The sequence below is a fragment of the Cupressus sempervirens genome, chromosome 9 (assembly GCF_028749045.1).
Source record: "Cupressus sempervirens isolate cs-2001-9-10 chromosome 9, ASM2874904v1, whole genome shotgun sequence".
NCBI classification, from domain to species: Eukaryota; Viridiplantae; Streptophyta; class Pinopsida; order Cupressales; family Cupressaceae; genus Cupressus; species Cupressus sempervirens.
This window is the reverse complement of record NC_143126.1, coordinates 55,600,721-55,622,704: the sequence shown is the minus strand read 5'-3', so window position 1 is coordinate 55,622,704 and position 21,984 is coordinate 55,600,721. Positions and strand designations below refer to the sequence as shown.

At 36.0% G+C, this 21,984-nt stretch overlaps 1 pseudogene; it reads right to left on the bottom strand.

Moving 5' to 3' along the window:
* Positions 1 to 7,428: 7,428 nt before the first annotated feature.
* LOC149537609 (uncharacterized) overlaps positions 7,429 to 21,984 on the bottom strand; it is a 28,842-nt pseudogene continuing 14,286 nt past the window's right edge.

Genomic DNA, 21,984 nt, shown 5'->3' with positions numbered 1-21,984 from the left:
GCCGACAAGAGCAACCCCAAGCGCTCCACCAAAGGTTCCATATCTGAGTAGAATAGGAGCAATGGAAGAACAGATGGGAGACAGACTCCTCTCCATTACCACACAAAACACAATAAGAGGGGCCTTGAAATCCACGTTTACAAAGATTATCCCAGGTAAGACAACAGTTGTGAGCCACTAGCCACATGAAAAAATTGCACTTGGACCAAGAAACTTTATTCTAGACTTGCTTCCACCAAGGGACCTCAGCATCCCCAAATAATTGTCTAGTTACCTCCTGATACCCAGCAGAGACATGATATTTACCAGACAAGGTACCGCCCCAAGCCAATACATCTGGACCAAGCAAAGAGGAACACTCTCTAGAGGCCAGAATTTGAGAAAGCTCCTGACGATCCATGTCTGTACCTCCAGGAGGCCAATCAGAGGAATGCTTCCATCTATAACAAACAATAGGTCCCAATTGATAAGGAGTCTTGTAATGAGCGACTTTATCCCATCCAGCGACAAGAAAAGAGTCACAAAGAGGCTGAAGATGAGGGTATATGGATAAAATGGAAGGGAATCCATCCCAAGCATCAGACCAAAACAAAGCCTGAGACCTCCTTTACATATCCAAAAAAGACCCCTCTTCACCAACATCGCACCTGTCTTCAAAGTATGCCAAACCATTGAGCCACGACCTTCAAGAGGAAGTGCAGAAACAGAGCAAGGATCAGCACCATGAAAATATTTATGAGTGATAATACGAGCCCAAAGTTGATGCTGTCCAAAGCACCATCGCCAATAAAGTTTAGCAGCCAAAGCTTGTCTACTCAATAGAGCAGAACAAACACCAAGACCACCCTCCTTTTTAGGCCTACAAACAGTTGCCCAATTAACCAAGCTCCATTTAGTACTACGCAAATTACCACTCCAAAGGAATTGTCGAGAAAGAGCATCAAACTCCTTGAGAAAGTAAATAGGTGCAGCATGAACCATGCTTCTATAAGTAGGAAGAGCTTGGATAACAGCTTGAAGAAGAGTAACCTGGGCAGCAGTAGAAAGCCATCTATGAGTCCAATGATTTACCTTATCCTGAAGCTTGGTAATCAAATTTTGCCAGAAGAGATGTGGCTTCCTGGAAACAGCAATAGGAATGCCAAGATAAGTCAGAGGAAGTGAACCTATCTGAAACTGTAGAATACCAACAATCATGTGCTGAATAGAATCAGGAGTGTTAAAAAAGTAAATGAAAGGTTTGTGCTCATTAACTTTCTGGCCTGAAGCTGCCAAATAAACGTCCAAATCATGTCGAAAGGCTTCAGTTTCCTTGATCCTAGCAAGACCGGCAAGAGTAGAATCATCAACAAATTGAAGATGGGAAAGAGAAGGTAAGCCATTACCCCACCGCCAGCCTTGAATAGAATTCTGGGACACCTGATGCTTAATGAATCTGCCCAAGCCTTCAGCCATGATGATGAATAGATATGGGGAGAGAGGGTCACCCTAGCGGAGGCCTCTAGAAGCACCAAATAGTTGTGAAGGTTGACCATTAATAAGAATAGAAAAAGAGGCAGAAGTAATGCAACTCATAATCCAACTCACCCAGTCAGAGCTAACTCCAAAAGAAAGAAGAATACTCCTTAGGAAGCTCCATTTAACTCTATCGTAGGCCTTAGCCATATCCAGCTTAACAAACATGGCTCTCTCCCTTGAAGTAGCCATAGAGTGAATAGCCTCAGTAGCAATAACCACCCCATCCAAAATTTGTCTTCCAGCAAAAAAACCACCTTGTTCTTCTGAGATAATAATGGGAAGCCACCTTTTTAGTCTCTCAGCAATTAGCTTAGTAATAACTTTGTAGACCACATTACATAAGTCAATTGGTCTAAAAAACTCCAATTGATTAGCACCCTCTCTCTTAGGAATAAGAGTCAAGAATGTAGAGTTCAAAGCTTGAAGCATCTGCTTGCTAGCATAGGATTCTTTAACCACCTCCAACAAATCATGATTAATGATGTCCCAAAATTCCTGAAAGAAGTCAACTAGAAAACCATCAGGACCAGGAGCCTTCCCCTTAGGCATGCCAAAGACCACCGCCTCCAGCTCTTCCAAAGAGATAGGATGCATGAGATAATCATTCATTTCCTGAGTGATAAGGGAAGGAATACAGGACAAAATAATATTTTCTTCATTATCAGCAGGAGGAGAGTCCTTAGAGAAGAGGGTAGAGAAGTATGAAATAGCCTCCTGGAACAAAGCTGGCAAGGAATTCAGTTGGATACTTTGAGAATTAACCAAAGAAGAGATAGTGCTTTGATTCCGGCGAGATTGCATTGTTTTATGGAAAAAGGCAGTGTTTCGATCACCTTCCTGGAGCCAATCAACTTGAGCCTTTTGCTTCCAAAAAATTTCCTCTCGAAGTTCCCATTCTTCTGGAGCTCTAGAAGCAAGGGATTCAGCCTGGCCAAGATCCTCCAAGAAACCTCGATCTCTAATCTCCCTTGTGATGACATCAAGATTTTCTTGAGCAAGCCTCTTCATAAAGTGAAGATTCCCAAAGAATTCCCTATTCCATATCTTGAGCTACCTTTTAACATTTTGAAGCCTTTTAGAAAATGAGAACATTGCAGTACCATATGTAGGGGCACCATCTTTCCACCAACAAAAAACAAAATCATGAAGAGAGGAGTCACGAAGCCACATCAACTGGAACTTAAAAGGAGGATGCTTCGGAACATAAGCCCCTATAGCAAAAAAATTGATTGGCCAATGATCTGAACCCCTCCAATCAAGGATTTCTGAAGAGATAGTAAGGGTGCCACTAAGCCAGAAGCAAGAAACAAGAAATCTATCCAGGCGTTCTGAGATAGTAGCAGCACTAGTCCTACGATTATTCTAGGTATAGAGGCCATTAGAAGGCTTAACATCAGAGAGATGCAAAAGAGATATGTGTTGCCGAAGAAGAGTAGAAGAAGGCCCCAATCTAGCCAAACCACCATGCTTCTCTTCCAGACTTAAAACTGAATTGAAGTCCCCTGCTAACACCCAAGGATGATAAGGATGACAATTTCTAACATATTGAATATGTTCCCAAAGTTCCTCCTTTCCCACAAGATCAACAGGTGCATACACATTAGTAACCATGATTACCTCTCCTGAGTCTAGAGCAGAAGCTACCATAGAGAGAGCTGACCAAGAAGACATCCAGCCAAGAGGAGAAATTTTTTGAGGATCCCAAAATATAGCTAAACCACCAGCACTGCCTGTTGCCCCAACACACTGGCATTGGCCACGAGACCAAATACTAGAGGCATGTTGGACCATAGACTCCACAGAGAGCTTAGTCTCTTGGATACAAAAAACATCAGGACTATGATCAACCACCAAGTTATGAATAGCCTTTTGTCTAGGGATGCTATTCAACCCCCTTACATTCCATGAGAGAATAATCATCATTGGGTAGATTTGGGAAAATGAGAATCCAAAGGTTTCACTGAACCAAACTCAATCAATATATCTCCTGTGAGTTTAATCTTCTCTTGGTCTATTTTGCACCCACTCCTTAGAGGGGGAGAAGAAGAAGCCCTCTTAAAGGGTCGAGGCAGCAACCCCAAGGGGAGAGGAGATCCCTTGCCCTTACCTGATGGTAGCACATCCTTAACCAAGTCAGCCAAAACAACATCATCATCTTCCAACACTGCAGGAGTCACCAGAGCCGCTGTCACAGGAGCTACAGGAACCTCACAATTCTGATATACTACAACTTGAGATGCCCCACAAGCATCATTAGGAACAGATCTCTCATCTGGGCAAGCTGGATCAGAAGAGATAGGAGGAGGAATACCCTCCTCTAGAACCATACTATCCAGTACCTCAAAACGGTTAAAACCTAAATCAGATAATCTTTCTTTCAAAGGCCTCTTTTGACCACGTCCCTTAGCTCGAGGACGAATAGGGGTAAATCCATCCTTATCCTGCATTGGAGCCTTACCCTTACCTGTAGCATCTTGTGGAGTCATCCCCTTGGTAGCATTAACCATTTGAGATTGTCCTTTCCCTGTAGTATTTGCCAAACCACTAGCATTTCTTGCTGTAGACCGATCCACTCCTTTGAAACTCGAGTTACGGGGGCACTGCCGTAGTAAATGATCATACTCATGACAAATCTGGCAACGGAAAGGGAGGGATTCATAATCTAACTTCTGCACCCAAGAAGAATCCCCTAGACAAATTTCCAAAGAATCTGGTAATGGGTTAATCAAATTAATTTCAACACAAATTCTAGCAAAAGAAATAACCTTTTTATCGAGGGTTTGATGTGCGATCGTAGTTGGCTTCCCCAACAAAGCAGCAATTTGTCAAAGGATGTCTTCACGCCAAAATTCCAAGGGAAGACGAGGCAAGTGAACCCAAACTAGCACTGTTGAAGGGAGATCCTCAGTAGAATTAAAACCTGAATGCCAAGGTTTGACAAATAACCCCACATTGTTGTAGAAATAAGGGCCTCCTTCAAAAACACGATCACGATCAGACATGCAAGAGAATACAACAAAAAAATAACTATTCCCTGCCAACATAATCTCCATATCGCCTTCCACCTTCCAAGAGCGATGGATCCATGCCTCAAGAGCGGATAGGGAAATCTGAATTCCAAGAAATTTGCATATCAAAGCATGCTTGGTCCAATAATCAATGTCCTCCATTATAGCCGTTGGAGGAATAACCAGAACAGGGCGATAATGGCTACGCGGAAGACAACCATTAACTTTTTTCAGCTTGGAGCTCTCCCCTGAATAAAACGATTCAGATCGCATTGCATGCATAGTTGGAGAAGAACCATTTGTTCTCACCAACGGAGAAGAAATCCCAGGCCCTGCCATGCAAAAAATAAAACCCCCAATCCAAAATTGACTGCAGAAGATCTCCAAAAACACCAACACAAATTATGTCCAGTAGCTAACAATCCAAACAGAACAGAAAAATAGTAAAGATCAAACACAAAGAACAGGCTAGGGGAAAAACCCTAGCCCAGCCGGCAGCCAACGCTTCTCAGAGACTCCATCATCCTTTAAATATTTTATTATTATTTAAAAACATAGCACTAAAATTCAAATGAGATTTCTTTCTATAGTATTATAATTCTTTTTCATCTTAAATTTTTTATAGTTTTTAAATTTTGTTTGAAAATATTTAATGTGAAATTTTTTATGCTTAGCATCTAAGAGGTTCCAAGTAGGGCTTCTTTGAAGTTTTGCTGATGATTTTATTTGTACTAGTGGAGTAGATTTTATAGTATATGATGATTATGATAAGATTAATAATGAATTTCATCCATAATGTATTATTTTTCTAGGTCATTCCATAGTGTATGGTTCTATTGAAAAAAAATGCTCACAATCTAATTAAATAATTTTACAAGATTATATCAAGTGATGTACAAAATAAGACAAATTGAATATCAACACATTTATAACAAACTACATCACACATAGAATAAGATGATAAAAATATAATATATGCATTTGTTTTCTTATATAGAATATATATGCTTATATACTAAAGAGATAAATAGTAAAGAATCTAAGTGAAGATAACTAGTTCACACTAATTATTTTAAATTAAATTTACACTTCATATAATATATATATTATTAAATATTATAGAATATACTATTTAATTAAATACTAAACATGATTTAAATTATGTAATACTAATAATAATATTATTATTATTTTTAAAATATTATATTTAAAAATATAATTTAGATTATTAAATAGAATAATACAATTTTTAAAAAAATCATTAGTTAAATATAAAATATAATTATAAAAAAGTCTTTAAAATTGAAAATGATCAGAGACGGTACATGCATAGGCTATACAAATTTTTATTTGATAAAAAACTAAACCTAAAACAACCTCATCTGAAACCCTAAAGTATGCAAATAGCTTTTCTTATTTAGTTTCTATGACTTGATCTCAGGCACCGCTAGACTAGATCTCAAGAGCCGCCATGGCTTTACCTTCTCTATTTTTCTCTATCAGCATTAGTTGGAGATGGTGTGGCTCAAGTTAGAAACGTGTGGGGTTTGTTTAATTGGCTTTATTGCTAGGTCAGGTTCTCTTCTTTTCTTTCTTAAATAGATCTTTCAATTGGTTCATGATAATGTCCCCCTATAGATAGTCCCAAAGTGTCAGTGCCCTGAAAGATAATGCATCACATTCATCTATAGCCGAATGTTGTTAGAACAATCGCAAAGTTGTAGCTTTCAAGGGATGGCTCATTGGCATTTGATCTATTATGATTTACATATTTTCTAGATGCTGCTCTTGTCTTGAACATTTAACTTCAAGCCCTAGTTTTAAATTAATCTAGATTCATGAAAGAAATGTCATATTTTTTTACATTTGATATTGAATATGTTTCTTTCAAAATTGGAGCAAGAAGGGTTTTCTACACTTCTAATATTCTCTATCCATTTCTCTTTCCTTATTTATCTTGGTACATGATTTTTTGTTTTTTTTTTTAAACAAGCAATCATATTATTTGATTATATTTGGAACCAAGAGAAATTATAATTACAGCAATTGAATTTTATGAATGTTAAAATCTGCTAGAGAGGCATGTTTAGGCATGTTTAGCATGTTTAAGGAGAATCTTTCTGGCGACTATCATATGAAGAACTTTTTTCAGATATTTTACAATGCCCACTTTTGGAATGTAAAAGAAAAGTCCATTAAATTGGACATGCTACCATAAGACACTTAGCACATTACACCAAGCATTTTTTGGATATGATAAGGAAAACTCAGAAACTCAAAAAAAAATTGTACCTATAAGTTAACACAAAATCATAGGAAGTCTTCGAATATAGATAGCTGCAGATGAAAGGAATCATGTGCTAACATATCCCCACAAATTTGATTATTTGAGTTTTTGAATACTTCTCATGTACTTGCTTAATGGATACAATCTTGTGTATAACATAAAGTTTTTGCCTTCTATTTTTAACTTTAGAAGTTCTCAAACATGCTAGAATAAGTATGGATATATTCAATCAAGATTTTGTTTCTTCCTTTCCCACTATGTGCTTAGGCCTAGGCTGCATAAAAATTTTCCTTTAAATATACACATTCTACTGTAAAAAGAATTATATGCTTGCTTATCCTACAACTGTATTAACATATCAATCAAGATATAGTTTCCTCTATCCCCACTGTCATGTGTTTTGTGAATCATGAAACATCAATTAATGACTGATAGTCCTTGTCCTTCAATTCCCAAGTAGTGTGGCTCATGTTCAAAATGTAGCTTTCCCCACCATTTTTTCACATTTCTTTATATGACTATTCTGCTTGAATCTTTTAAAATGTTTATAGGCCATCAAATGATTCCATCTAACAGGATTTTTCTATTGTAGACATAAATCCATCCTAAACATGTCTAATTTGTACATTTGTCATTTCCTGCTTCTTTATGACCATATTGAATAATCATTCACTTTCCCTTTTAATTGGAAACCATTTACCAATTGTAGAGCTTGTGCCACTGTATCAGTATCTGGAAATGTAACAAAAGCCTGATCTTTCATTTGCCCATGCTGCATAAGGCAGAAAAGTAATTTCTATCTAGGATGTTGGAATTGAACAAACAAAGAAACAAGATCTGTTTCCTTTACATCAGAGGAAAAATTCTTGATGCCAAGTATTTGAGAAGGGTGACCAGGAATATAATTTGATAACTTGCCACCAGGTATCTCACGAATTTTATCTTTTGAAAGCTTGTTCGACAAATTTGTTTTCTCTAAAATTAAGTCACCAGTGAGACTATTTTTTGTTTGGCACTTCCACTTGTACTTGATATTATACTCCCTTTCCTTCTGAGTTTCCAATTAGAATTGGATCTTTGTATCTCTCTGATTTGTCTTTGCACAACGCTTGTTTTTCCTCCAAATACATATATAAATAAAGTACATCAAGAGCAGGTCTAGAAAATACATCTGTTACAGGATGGTTAAATTGATAAGGAGCTCCATCACTAGCATGTTCCTAAGGTGTATTTCCTTGCATAGCTCACTCAGCTCAACTATATTTAATAAAGGCTTATGGCATGCACTCTCTCTAAAAGAAAGATGGGAAATTACTTTCAATTTCTCTTTCCCTCCCATTAGAGATGCCTACATCTCTTCTGTGTGCCTGCTATAATTATGATGCCCGCCACAAACCTGTGTGACTTGATTTGAGCAATTTGCATATTGTTTCCCATGCTCCTTTTCAAGTGCACACTGGAAAAAGGCTGGATCTGGACTATATCACTTTTGCTTATTTGCATCATTAACAAGCATGCATGAGGGTACTAAACTAATACTAGACTATTGACAATTGCTTCCTTCTTTCTATTGAATTTCATTATCTTGAAATTGTGCAACCTATTCTAGAAAATCCATGGCCTATACAACGCATGTTGTGTGTGGGCTCCTCAAATACAACCTGCTCCAATATGTTTTTGGTAGAAAGCTATTTTTGGATAAAGGTTTGAAGCATGAGCTCAACCTACTTTCTGATGAGAGGGCCATCACTTTCTCTGTCATTGTCTTCGAAGGAATTCCCCTATCTTGGTACATGACTTGTTCTTGCAAAAACTTGAATTTTTTTTTCTGTAGATGGTTGACTTAATAGCTAGTGTTCCTTTTTAAAATTTATTTTTCTTTATGTATAAACACCTGAAACTAACAATATGTTGTTTGTAACGTTGATTAAGGATGCCCAATGCAAAGTATAACATTTCCCATGAGAACTCTTCTGAAAATATTTTATAATCATACAATGTTTCAAATCAAATGTACTAATATTGCACAGTGAATCTCTTAAATCATCTACCACTTTTCCCAAATAATGTTTTACAATATTGTAAATGATGAGAATAAAATTAGACAATTGAGACATAAATTAGAATTTCAAAGTCCACTTTCAAACATTATTTTCAAGGATTTTTTTGAGATATTTACTTCAGTAATTATAAGTGATTTAATATTCAATCTTTGAAATGATATACATACAGTCTAGAAAGTATTTATAGCTATTGTGGAATTTTAAGCAAAGTTTCCATAGGGTATATTTTATGTGAAAGATTACACTATTTTTTGTTTTCTAAATCAGATGTTCAATCAACAAATTGTCTATCATATTTTATTCTTCAAGAAGCAGTAGTCATTTTCTAATATTGTTTAAAATGTAAGAGGTCACCATATTGCTGCATTTTTTTTCACTCTTACACTAATAACTTAAACAATTAAGTTCTATTAAGGGAATATGATTTATCTACTATAGTTTTAGAATTAGTATGTAATTCACATTCATTCATTAAGCATTTTGAGACCCATAAATGATTTGATAAATAATTGTAATGAATGAACAATTGATCTCATCTAGAAGGAAATTCAAAGCTTGACAATGAACATACCTAGTAAATATGAGAAAGATTATTAGCTTTGTCAAAATCCAACAAAAGCTAATGTTGGGAAATGCATGACATTGATTAATTTTCATAAATTCACAAAACAAGAAAACATTAGTGTTCTTATCAGCATTGAGAATTTGTAGGAAATAATATTAGAATATAACCTTGATGTCACAAATGCAACTCTTTTTGTGTTGAATTATAATACAATCTAATGACATTGTTGTGCCTCTGAAGTTTAAGAAAAGAACAAACATTAAGCCTATATATAAAGTACTTAAAACTGATGTTACTATCTCTAGTTCTGCCAAAAAGGAGATCAAGAAACTTGCCAATACAATAGTGTTATGAAGTAGTTGTTCCATTTTATGATCATTTCATTCCTTGTCTCAGTTGTAAATAATAGCTTACAATTTTGCATCCTTAACATCACAATAATCTATAGTGCTATCATGCTAATTAACTCAAACTTGTTATAGATCTAGAGTTTATATGCCTAATTTTATCTGCCAAGTAAGGATTTTAGTTCCCTTGTATTTGGTTGAGCGAGTATTGATCAAAAATGGCATTGGATTGTACTAGAGTAGAGTGAATATCAACTTTTTGCAAGGTCTCTAGAATGAAACTATCCTCCACATTCCTTATGCACAAATCAAAAACATATGACATTGGAAGAATAGATGATGCATTAATCCACATCATCTCCTCCACAGACTAATGCAGTTGTTCCAACTAATAAAGGGATTAGCTAGAACATACCAAAGAAATCAAAAAACACACCTCATATTATAATATGGATGTCACCCTACCACATTGACATTTCATTCTAGATGGAAGGGGTTATTTGATTTACACTTTGAATATTTTGTACATCATTTTTCTTTTTGTTTATGTAGTTGATCAATTTATGTTAAGTGGGTTATCTTGAATGGGATATAGATATAGAAATACAGTTGGAAATTCTTTGAAAACCTTAGTTTTTCCCCCAAAATAGTTAGATTTTGGATCCAATAGATATTATTATTTTTTGTGGATGCATATGACTATTGGGAAGTGCCTAATTGTGATAGCAATGTAAGCTACTTATCACATTTCTATATATATCCCTCTGAAGCGTCGTGACTAATTACATATAGCTCTATCATATTTGATGTTTGTTATTATTTTATTTAAAATGATATAGTATTTTTTTTTATTTATTTATTTTTTTTAATATTTATAATATTAAATTATTGACTTGAGATAAGATTATAATCATAATTTAATATTTGATTTTAATGAACTATTCATCATCTTAAAATAGATGATTCATAATATTATCTTATATGTTCCTTCTTAAGCATATTTGGAATAATAAATTATATTGTGTAATATTATTAACAATATTTTATTTCTTTATTATAATAATTTGAATAATAATTTTTTATAGTGTATGATTATTTATTTGATTAACATGAATATTATTATGATCATGATTATATTTAATTAATTTTTTTGTTTAACTTTGTATTTAGGCTCTATTATCATTCAAATCTAGCTCTGAAAAGGGGAAATTACATTATGGTCAAGGATATGAAGTTATTGGTTATGATCAACCACCTCAGGATCCATCAATGTATGGTTTTGGGGCTTATTCTATAATTAGGGTTATCAACAAGTGAAGCATAGTCATTGCTTACCAGGCTTTACTAGTCCAAAATTTCCTTTTATTATAGGTTTTTTTAAGAAATTTATTGTAAATATATTATTTAGTTTTTTGTTACATTTATGAATTGGCACCACTTTCCCTATTACTAGGAATAATTTAATTATAGATGATTGATTAAAAGAACCTTTCTTTTCATGTGCCTTATTTTTATCAAATTCCTACTTTTATGTTGTTTGTAGACTAAGGTTCAATAAATGTCAACATCAAGTGTAATGAACACTTTTAGCACCCACCTAGGCATAAGAAAGAGGAAATATTTGATCCTTTGGCACCTCCATATGTAAAAAAGTGAGTGTTTCAATTGATCATGTTTCATAGTTTTTAATAGATGTGATTTTTTAATGGGGTTTGATATTTTTATTAAATGCAAAGGTCTATTTTCTTCACATAAATTGCATAATCATTTGTAACTTTTTCTGAGAAGTTAGCACAAGAAATAAATATCATGTTATAGTGACCATGATCATGGTAGCTATAATGTTGGGAAAACAACTTTGTCAATTTTTTGCATTATTCTTTAAAGGGTACTAGCTCAATGGAAGAGCGTCTGCATTATAAGTAGGAGGATGGTGGTTCAATTCCATTGTGCCCTAATATGACTAAATTAATGATTAAATAAACTACTAAATATATTACCAAATATACTACCATATATACTACCAAATATATTACCAATAAATTACCAAATATACTACCCAAAAAACTACCAAATATACTATCAAAGTAACTACCAAATCAACTACCAAATATACTACCCAAAAAATACCAAGTACACTACCAAATAAATTACCAAAATTACCAAATAAACTACCATATAAACTGCCAAGTAACTGTAGACACCTAAAAATCTTTTAAAAAATAAAGAATTTTTATTTTCTGAAAAAGTCTTGATGACATCATCATTTATTAATTAATTAATTAATTTTTATGCCATTAAATCCCTTTATCTTAATTAAAAATATTTAATTAAGGAATCCCTCCCAAAAATGTTTAAATCTTATTTAAACATTATTTCTTTATTTATTAATTATTTAATTAATAAATTGAACAAAAATCCTTTAGAAAATAATATTTTTATTTTCTGAAAAAAATCCTTGATGACATCATCATTTATTAATTAATTATTTAATTAATTTATTTATTTATTTTTATGCCATTAAATCCCTTTATCTTAATTAAAAATATTTAATTAATGAATCCCTCCCAAAAATGTTTAAATCTTATTTAAACATTATTTCCTTATTTATTAATTATTTAATTAATAAATTGACCAAAAATCCTAAAATAAATAAAAATTTATTTTTTGCCCAAAACTTGGCCAATTTCCTTATGACCACTAACCTCTTCCAAAATCTTCTAATCCTCCTTTAATTTTGATTAAAGGCTAATCCCATCATTTCCTACCCCTAATCCCAACTCAAAATATTTAATTAAGATTAAATATTAATCCTCGTGTTTATTAAAAAAGTTTTAATAAATATCTCCTCAACCCAAACCCTTGAAATAAATAAAACTTTATTTATTTCCTAAAATCTAATTTATCCTCATCCTAAGAAGTTCTAGACTCTTCTAGAAAGTCTTTATCCTCATCTTAGGAAATTCTAAACTATTCTAGAAAGTCTTTATCCTCATCCAAAGCCTAGACTCTTCTAGAAGATGTCTTTAACCCTAATCTTAATCCCCTCCTAACCTTGTCACATTCCCTAAACATGGGTTAAAACTTACTAACCCAAGCCAAAGTTAACAAATATCTCCTCCTTCACCCACCCTCATTAAATGCCATCTACTTGCCTATCCCTAAGCTAATCCTAAACCATCCTAATCCATCCTCTAATCATTTGCAAAAGCCTAAACAAGCTTAAAACCTTCCTAATCAAGTCCAAGTCGAAATTGCTCTCATCACCCTCAAAATATCTCAACCATAAAACTTTATGAAGTCCACTAGGCCATAAATGACTCTTACAAGCCCTTTTATTGCTCTTACAAGTCATTATGAGGGTCTTTATGAAGATTTTATCCCTTGAGCCTCCTTTGTTGACTCATCCTTCCTCTTTCCTCCATCCTCTCACCATGTGACATGTGGCATTCCTTGATTGGCTATAAGGAAGCACAATCCATATGCTCTCCTCTCATGCAATCTGAGCCCTCCATAAGCTTTTTCCTATCCTTGCATCTTAGCCCTCAATCCCTCAAGCCTCTTGCCTATAAATTGGATCCTTCCCCTTTGCAAAATAACACAATCCATGAAGTAAAGTTATAATGCTATTTTGAGAGCCAAATCCATACTAAATCCATCTATCCACACCAAAAATCCACAATCATCCATTGAAGCCTTTGGAAGCATATTGAGCATACATCCTATCCATTTAGATAAAGCTACTCAACAAGAGAGCTTCTTATTGAGAGAGTCCATTAATGGCTTATATTCTCAATTGAGAGCTCATCTTAGTCTATCTTGAAGTTTATGAATTTTGTTTAGTTTGTAGAAGCTTTATTTAAATTTGATTTCTATTAGCATACTAACATTGCTCATATACATTTTGGCACGCCCGGTGGGACCCCGCATGGGTCATCTTCATTAGCTTTTTTAGTCAAGTTTTGTATGTTATTTGCTGATTTTGGCTAATTTTACTTGTTTTTGTGATTGGTAGGATTGTATAAATTGGTTTTGTAGGTCCACATGAGCATGAAGAAGACAAAGGAACTCATAATCTATGAAGACAAAGGAACTCATAATCTATCTCATAGTGTTTGCAGATTTTTCAAGCTTATAGGTGGACAAAGAACTTGAAATTATTCTTCCTCTTCTTGTCTATATTCTTCTTATTCCATCTACTTCTTCTTCTTCTTCTTGTGGGAGATCTTGGCTATTTTTTTTTTAAGGAAGCAAAATCATACACACTTCTTTTTAGTGCTTAAAATGAACCCCCAAATCATACTTAAATCCATTGAAAAATTAAAAATTTGCAAAAAAGAAAAAATCTTTTAACAAGTGAAACTAAACCAATCTAATCATTTGCATCCTTGCAACATCAAGGTTTTAGATGCATTCATGCAAAATTAGGAACACTTCATTTTTGAGAATTTAAAAAGAACTTCAAGTTTCCATTTCAAAAGGTTCAAAATCAACACTAAGTGCACACTAAAGTTCTTTTTAAAAAATCTCATCAAAACTAAGAGTCCTAAATGGTTGCCAAAAATTGTCCTAAAAGCTTTGTTATTTGTTTCAAACAAATGTCTTATTGCAAAATCTTGAATGTTTCTTAGGTTTTTCATGCATCAAAACAATCTAGGAATATCATTTTTGGGCTTAAAATATGCAAACTAGAACACAAAATCTTGAATGAAAAACAAAGTCCAAAGAGTCATTTTCACTTTTGAGTCCAAAACAATCTTGAATGATCTAAGGTTAAAACAAATCACTTCAAAGTTCTTAAAACAACACACAAAATCTCAATCTTGAATGCTCAAAAGAAAACACTTGAATGTTTAACCACTTGTCTTTGAATGCATGTTGCTAAAATCACTCTTGAATGCCATGGATTAAAATAAAATTTTCCTTGAATGCATGATTAAAACAACAAATCCAATCTTGAATTCTAAGGATCAATTAACCATTGCAATATCAAACACTTCATTTGGGCACTAAAATTGAACAACTATTGACGTGGAGGGCCTCCGGGCGCGCGCTTGGCAATCGAGTTTCACACATCTTTGTTTTGGGCTTAAAATAAACTCACACTCAATCTTGAATGCCTAAAAATCAATGAACATCGCATGGTTTTGACGCATTTTCAATGGCGCTTGCATTTTTTATGTTGACGATCTCTCGACTTTCATTATGTTAATGACGCTGTCAAATTGGAATGAACATTGTATGCCATAATCACAAGTGTCTTCAAACATAGCTTACAAAATTTAAATCATCAATTGGAATGAACGCGTGTCTTTTAAAGCCCAAGATCATGTATGTGGTCTTGTTTTACACTTTTTAGGAGGCCTGCTTGGGGATTTCATCACCCCTTGGGATGACCTCAACTCCAGCGTTCCGGCGGAGTATAATGATCGAGAGGTGAATCCAAAGACACCTCTCTTGGGATCAAAATTTTGTCACTCGGGCTAAGCCTCAAGGAACTTTATACCCTTGAGAAGTGAAAGAGGAGAAGTGGGTTACCGCTCCTCTTGGCTGTGTGACATCTTTTTGATTTCATCTACGGATTTGGGCCTCACGTACCTTGTGTATATCGAGGACTCCCTAGCTATAACAAATTTCATCCTTGTAGAAAGCTTCCTAGGATGTTGGTGTGTTTGACATGCTTGCTGAAAACTTTTGTCTGCTTGTTTGTTCATAGATTTTGAATGAATGTTTGCCAACTTTGGTCAAAATCCCAAAAAAAAAGAAATCTCCCAGCTCAAGGCATACTTAGCGTAGTCACTGCCTCATCAGAAAATCATCCAAGCTCCCCCGCTGCAACCAAATCTATCTAGTTCCTTGCTTTAGAACAATCCCAAATCCAAAGTCTTCAAATCATCCCCCCCTAGCCAGCTAGAAACCCAATCCAAAATCACACCCAAGCCTTTAGAGAGTTGTTGTCATTCTGCTAGAATTTGCTATCCAATCAATCCTACCAATCAACCAATCTCACCAAGGTTATCCCTCTGACAGAGCATTGTCTAGGATAATCTAGCTTTGTCACTTGCATCCCTCATCACCTTGAGCTAAAGGTTGGGATCCACAAGTGGTCAATCTCGTGTCATGCCCATAGGATCATTAGTCTATCCTCAAGTTGACACAGCCACCACCAAATCTAGCACATAGGAAAGCAAAAAACTCACTTTTTGACAGCATGCCCTTGAAGTCTTCCATCCACAGGGCAGCCAAAAATCTCTAGCCAATCCTCCTTAGGTCTTTCATGCAACTTTGACTCTCCCTAGGAAATCTTTCATCAGCCAATCCAAAATCTGTGCTTAATCCAAATCCAACCATGAGCTTCCATGTTCATCCATATGCAAGACCTCATCCCCATCAAACTCATCATCAAAGTATGAAGTACCAATCCTATCATGATGTGTTTGGTCGCATTGTCCTTGCTCCCGCCACCTCCTATTCTAATGATGATGAAAATCTTGTTGACTATGATGAGTATATTGAAAGCCTTAGAAACATTCCCCCAAGCATCCCCCAAAATCCAAGAGTTATTCCAAACTATCTAGTCATGCCATCTGATATTCCAGCTTCCCCTCCATCACTCCATCAACCAAGCTTCCAATCTTCTACCCCCATCAAACTAGTTATTCCTGTCAATCCACCTCCACCTTCGACACACGAGTCTCCAAGGAATCTCCTAGAGGAAATACAAGAAAATTCACCTCCAACAGTCGATAAGCCATTTCATCTAATCCAACCATGTGAAGTAGTCAGTAATGAAGCTTCCCCATCTATAATATCACCTCCATCTCCCATAGCTATCATCCCCATACCATCCATCAAATTGCTTAAAATCCTTCCACTTCCTGCAAGCATCAAAATCCCACCACCTATCAAATCCCTCCAAATCCTATCCACATCGCCTCCAAGCATTTCCCAAATCTCTCATAATGACCCTTACGCATCCATCTTCTACTCACCCATCTCCACTACTGAATCTCCCATCTATCCATCCACTGCCTTTGAAGAATCCATCCCTTCACCTCCTATCGCACCATCCACTCCAAACCAATCCTATAAAGATCCTACCCAAAAGCATGTTGACATCCCCCAAAGCATAAATGAAGATATCATCGTACCATGTCTTCCATCCATAGTGCAGCCACCATCTCCTCCATCTCCAAAACCTCGAGCCATATCTCCTCCACTACAAGATATCTTGTCATCCCACTAGCTACATCAAGATCCTATCCTTCCATCTCCCCCACTCCATGCTTCCATCTTACCACCTATCCAAGATATTCCACCATCTATAATCTACCCTCTTGGTTCACTTACATTCATCCACGGTGGCCCTCTCTTAGCAGAAGAATTAAGAACAATATCTCCCCATTGCAATACACCTAATAAATCACTTCTACCATTTTCTGCAAGCAAACAATTTCCTCAGCTTGTTCAAATGCTCAATCGATGGCATTATCAAGGTCAAGGTTTAGGACCACAAGAGCAAGGAATCAGAGAGCCTATTATTGCACAAAAAAATCTAGGATTTCATGGTCTTGGATATGTATCCAAAGGCTCACCATCTAAAGGTGTTGGTACACCACACCCACAAACCAAGCCTATCTCCAAGCCCACCATGTCAGCCTCCCATCACTCCTTCAAGAAATCTTATGTCATCCCCCCTCCACCATCTTTGCAACCCAAAACAACCTACCATATCCCCCCTTCATCCGCTAAATCCATTTTGGGTCCCTATGTCCCAAAATCTACCATCCTCCATCCTCCTATCAGCCATCATAAAAATCCTATTCCATCCATTTCTATACAAGATCAACAAAGTCACATATCAGGGCACATCATCCATCATCATCCCCCTACATGCTCTTTCATATCCTCTCTATCTCACAAAGCTTCTCCTAACCATCTTCCCAAAGCTTACCACAGCAATGTGAATGCCAACTTCAAAATGCATAAAGCTAAAAATCCACATCCTAGGCAATCATATGTCTATTCTAAAAGACATACTCCAAAAAGGAAAAATCCAATCAAAGAATGCAAAACAATGCAAAAGCCTATGAAAAGAAAATCCAAAACCATGTGGATCCCCAAGAAAAAATTTGAAACCCAATGCATAATGGCATCCACCATTGCTAATCCCCCATCTAGTGACTCATGTCCCCCATCTCCTAACTCCATCTTGGGTGCCTATATCCCCAAGAACGCTTCCACAAATCCTCCATCACGCCCGCATCTACCATCTATCCCCCATATGCTCTTTTCACACCCGTTCCAACATGTTCCAATGGTGCTCTTGCAAGCATCCCCATCTCATGCTCCTTTCCAACATTTTTATCCCTCCATCTCCTACCATCAATCCCATCTAATCCGATCTATTTCATAAATCACACATCCGGTATACCAACAGCTAGCAACAAAATTGAACATTGCAACAGCCAGTGAAAAATCCCAAAAAAGCCAAAATAGCTAAAGAAAGCCAAAATCATTCCAGCTAAGTCCAAAGTCAAAAAGTCAAAAAAGAAAAGAAAAATAAAGCGTCCACTAGTGAAAACTTGGCAATTCAAGTGCCTTGGACAAGTACCATGATGAAAACTTGGCAAACAAGCATCATGCATAATCCCGCCATCCCCAGCTTAGCCTATCACCCTCATGCTTTTGGTCATCTCTTGACATCCAACTCCATCTTCCAATCTATCCACCTATCCTCCATCCTCTAGCTTCCATCTCACACCATCCACTAATCTTATGCAGCTTCAGCCAATCATCTCAACTATCATCCATCTCCCTAGCCCCTTCAGCTTTTTCCATCCTAGCTTCAATCCTATCACATCCATCATAAGACCTCCTTCTGCATCTTATCTTCTGATTGGGGGCACTATATTCCTTGGAGATCTTGTCTTGTCCATCCTCCCTTGTCATTGGTATCTAGCTCTAGGCTATCCTCATGCAAACCCAATGTCATCTCTTTATATCCATCATAATCCTAGCTATCTACCATCCTATCCAGCCATCTCATCTTGCTCCTCTAGCTATCCTTGGTCACAAAATCTCTCATCATCATTAGATGCATCCTGCCAAATCCATATCTTTCGCTATCACCCCACCCTTAGCTTTCGCATCTTGCACAACATCGAACCATCCTGCTATCCTCTCATCCTAAGCTTTTATCCATCTGTATCATACATATCATTAGTCTGTTAGCTTGTACCATATCTTGATTAGCCCGCTTGTAAATATCTTGGTTCGTCAGCTTGTACATCCTCTTTAGCTTAGTACCATTGTATCTATCCAGCTTTTGTGTCAGTTCCTCCTTGATCAGCATCTTGCACCCATCACACATCTTGGTTAGCTATTCCAACGTATCCTTTAGCTAGATGTCCTGTCACCAAAGTGTTATCTTTCTTAGTTCAGCTTGCCAGACGCATCACTCATCCAAATCCACCAGCTTCGGTGCTCTCCGATAGGTCCTTGCAGGATATAGCTTTCCTCATGTCTGATCTTGGTCCGTTAGTACCTCGTCCTACCCATCTCATTGGCAAACGGTTCTCTTTTGAATTTTCACTTTCTTTTGATTTGGGATCTTCCCTTTTGGGTCTTGAAGTATCTTTTCCAAGAAATCTCCTTGTTCCCTCCTCAAGGTTGCCACGATCTTCCATATCATGGTATGCTGCGAATGGGGCAATTAGAGCGTAAGGTCTTGATCAGGTCTTTCATTTGTTTTTCTTTTCTGCTTGTGGGTTCTCCAATGTCGTTTCCACGCTGCTTCCTCTGGGATTCATGTGTGATGTTGGGGCAATCCTTGCGTGTTTGTTTTGAGGTAGTTTGTCAATCCTCTGGACAGTTGGTGAAAAGGCCTTGATGTTCTTGGTAACCTTGGCAATTAACCAATAGTCCTATAGCAAATCTAGTGCTCAACTACATGGTGGTACTTCTCTTTGAAGTATCCCCCCGCTCAAAAAGCTTCAATGGTTTTCCTTCATCTCCATTATCCCCCATCCATATCCAGCATCCGTCTCTCCTACCCCAGCTTATGCATCAGTATCTCTTTGAATCACTCCTCACCTTTAGCTTTAGGGATCCACAATCCTAGTCTTAGGGATCCACCAATCCAAATCAACCCACCAAGCCTCATCTTTCAAGATCCACAATCCTAGTCCTAGGGATCTCCAAAACCCATCTTCCACTAATCTGACTCTTTGAAATCCTGTTGGATCAGCTTTATAATCCCCTCATCCACCTCCCTATCCTGGATTCCTTTTTATAGCACTTTGCTCCTTCATCCTCTGCAATCCCTGAGATCTTAAGCTTGCTTCCTCTTGTGCCTCTGATTCTCCCTTTATCATTCTCCTGTAGTGAGAGTTTGAGCTAACCAAACCTCTTCTCTTAAGCAAATCTGAGTCTTCTTGCTCATCTCGGATTCTTGTACTTTTCAAGAAGTCGTCGAGCCTCGCTTTCTCTCCCCACCGCCTTCTTGAGGGGGCATCTCATAGTCCATTCTCTCCTCTTCTGCTCTAGCCTTGGGCATCTTATTTTCTTATCTTTGATGCCATGCCACTTGCGGCATCACATCAAAGAGGGGCAAAATGTAGACACCTAAAAATCCTTTAGAAAATAAAGAATTTTTATTTTCTGAAAAAGTCCTGATGACATCATCATTTATTAATTAATTAATTATTTAATTAATTAATTAATTTTTATGCCATTAAATCCCTTTATCTTAATTAAAAATATTTAATTAAGGAATCCCTCCCAAAAATGTTTAAATCTTATTTAAACATTATTTCTTTATTTATTAATTATTTAATTAATAAATTGACCAAAAATCCTTTAGAAAATAATATTTTTATTTTCTGAAAAAAATCTCTAATGACATCATCATTTATTAATTAATTATTTAATTAATTTATTTATTTATTTTTATGCCATTAAATCCCTTTATCTTAATTAAAAATATTTAATTAAGGAATCCCTCCCAAAAATGTTTAAATCTTATTTAAACATTATTTCCTTATTTATTAATTATTTAATTAATAAATTGACCAAAAATCCTAAAATAAATAAAAAATTTATTTTTTGCCCAAAACTTGGCCAATTTCTTTATGACCACTAACATCTTCCAAAATCTTCTAATCCTCCTTTAATTTTGATTAAAGGCTAATCCCATCATTTCCTACCCCTAATCCCAACTCAAAATATTTAATTAAGATTAAATATTAATCCTCATGTTTATTAAAAAAGTTTTAATAAATATCTCCTCAACCCAAACCCTTGAAATAAATAAAACTTTATTTATTTCCTAAAATCTAATTTATCCTCATCCTAAGAAGTTCTAGACTCTTCTAGAAAGTCTTCATCCTCATCCTAGGAAATTCTAGACTATTCTAGAAAGTCTTTATCCTCATCCAAAGCCTAGACTCTTCTAGAAGATGTCTTTAACCCTAATCCTAATCCCCTCCTAACCTTGTCACATTCTCTAAACATGGGTTAAAACTTACTAACCCAAGCCAAAGTTAACAAATATCTCCTCCTTCACCCACCCTCATTAAATGCCATCCACTTGCCTATCCCTAAGCTAATCCTAAACCATCCTAATCCATCCTCTAATCATTTGCAAAAGCCTAAACAAGCTTAAAACCTTCCTAATCAAGTCCAAGTCAAAATTTCTCTCATCACCCTCAAAATATCTCAACCATAAAACTTTATGAAGTCCACTAGGTCATAAATGACTCTTACAAGCCCTTTTATTGCTCTTACAAGTCATTATGAGGGTCTTTATGAAGATTTTATCCCTTGAGCCTCCTTTGTTGACTCATCCTTCCCCTTTCCTCCATCCTCTCACCATGTGACATGTGTCACTCCTTGATTGGCTATAAGGAAGCACAATCCATATGCTCTCCTCTCATGCAATCTGAGCCCTCCATAAGCTTTTTCCTATCCTTGCATCTTAGCCCTCAATCCCTCAAGCCTCTTGCCTATAAATTGGATCCTTCCCCTTTGCAAAATAACACAATCCATGAAGTAAAGTTATAATGCTATTTTGAGAGCCAAATCCATACTAAAGCCATCTATCCACACCAAAAATCTACAATCATCCATTGAAGCCTTTGGAAGCTTATCGAGCATACATCCTATCCATTTAGATAAAGCTACTCAACAAGAGAGC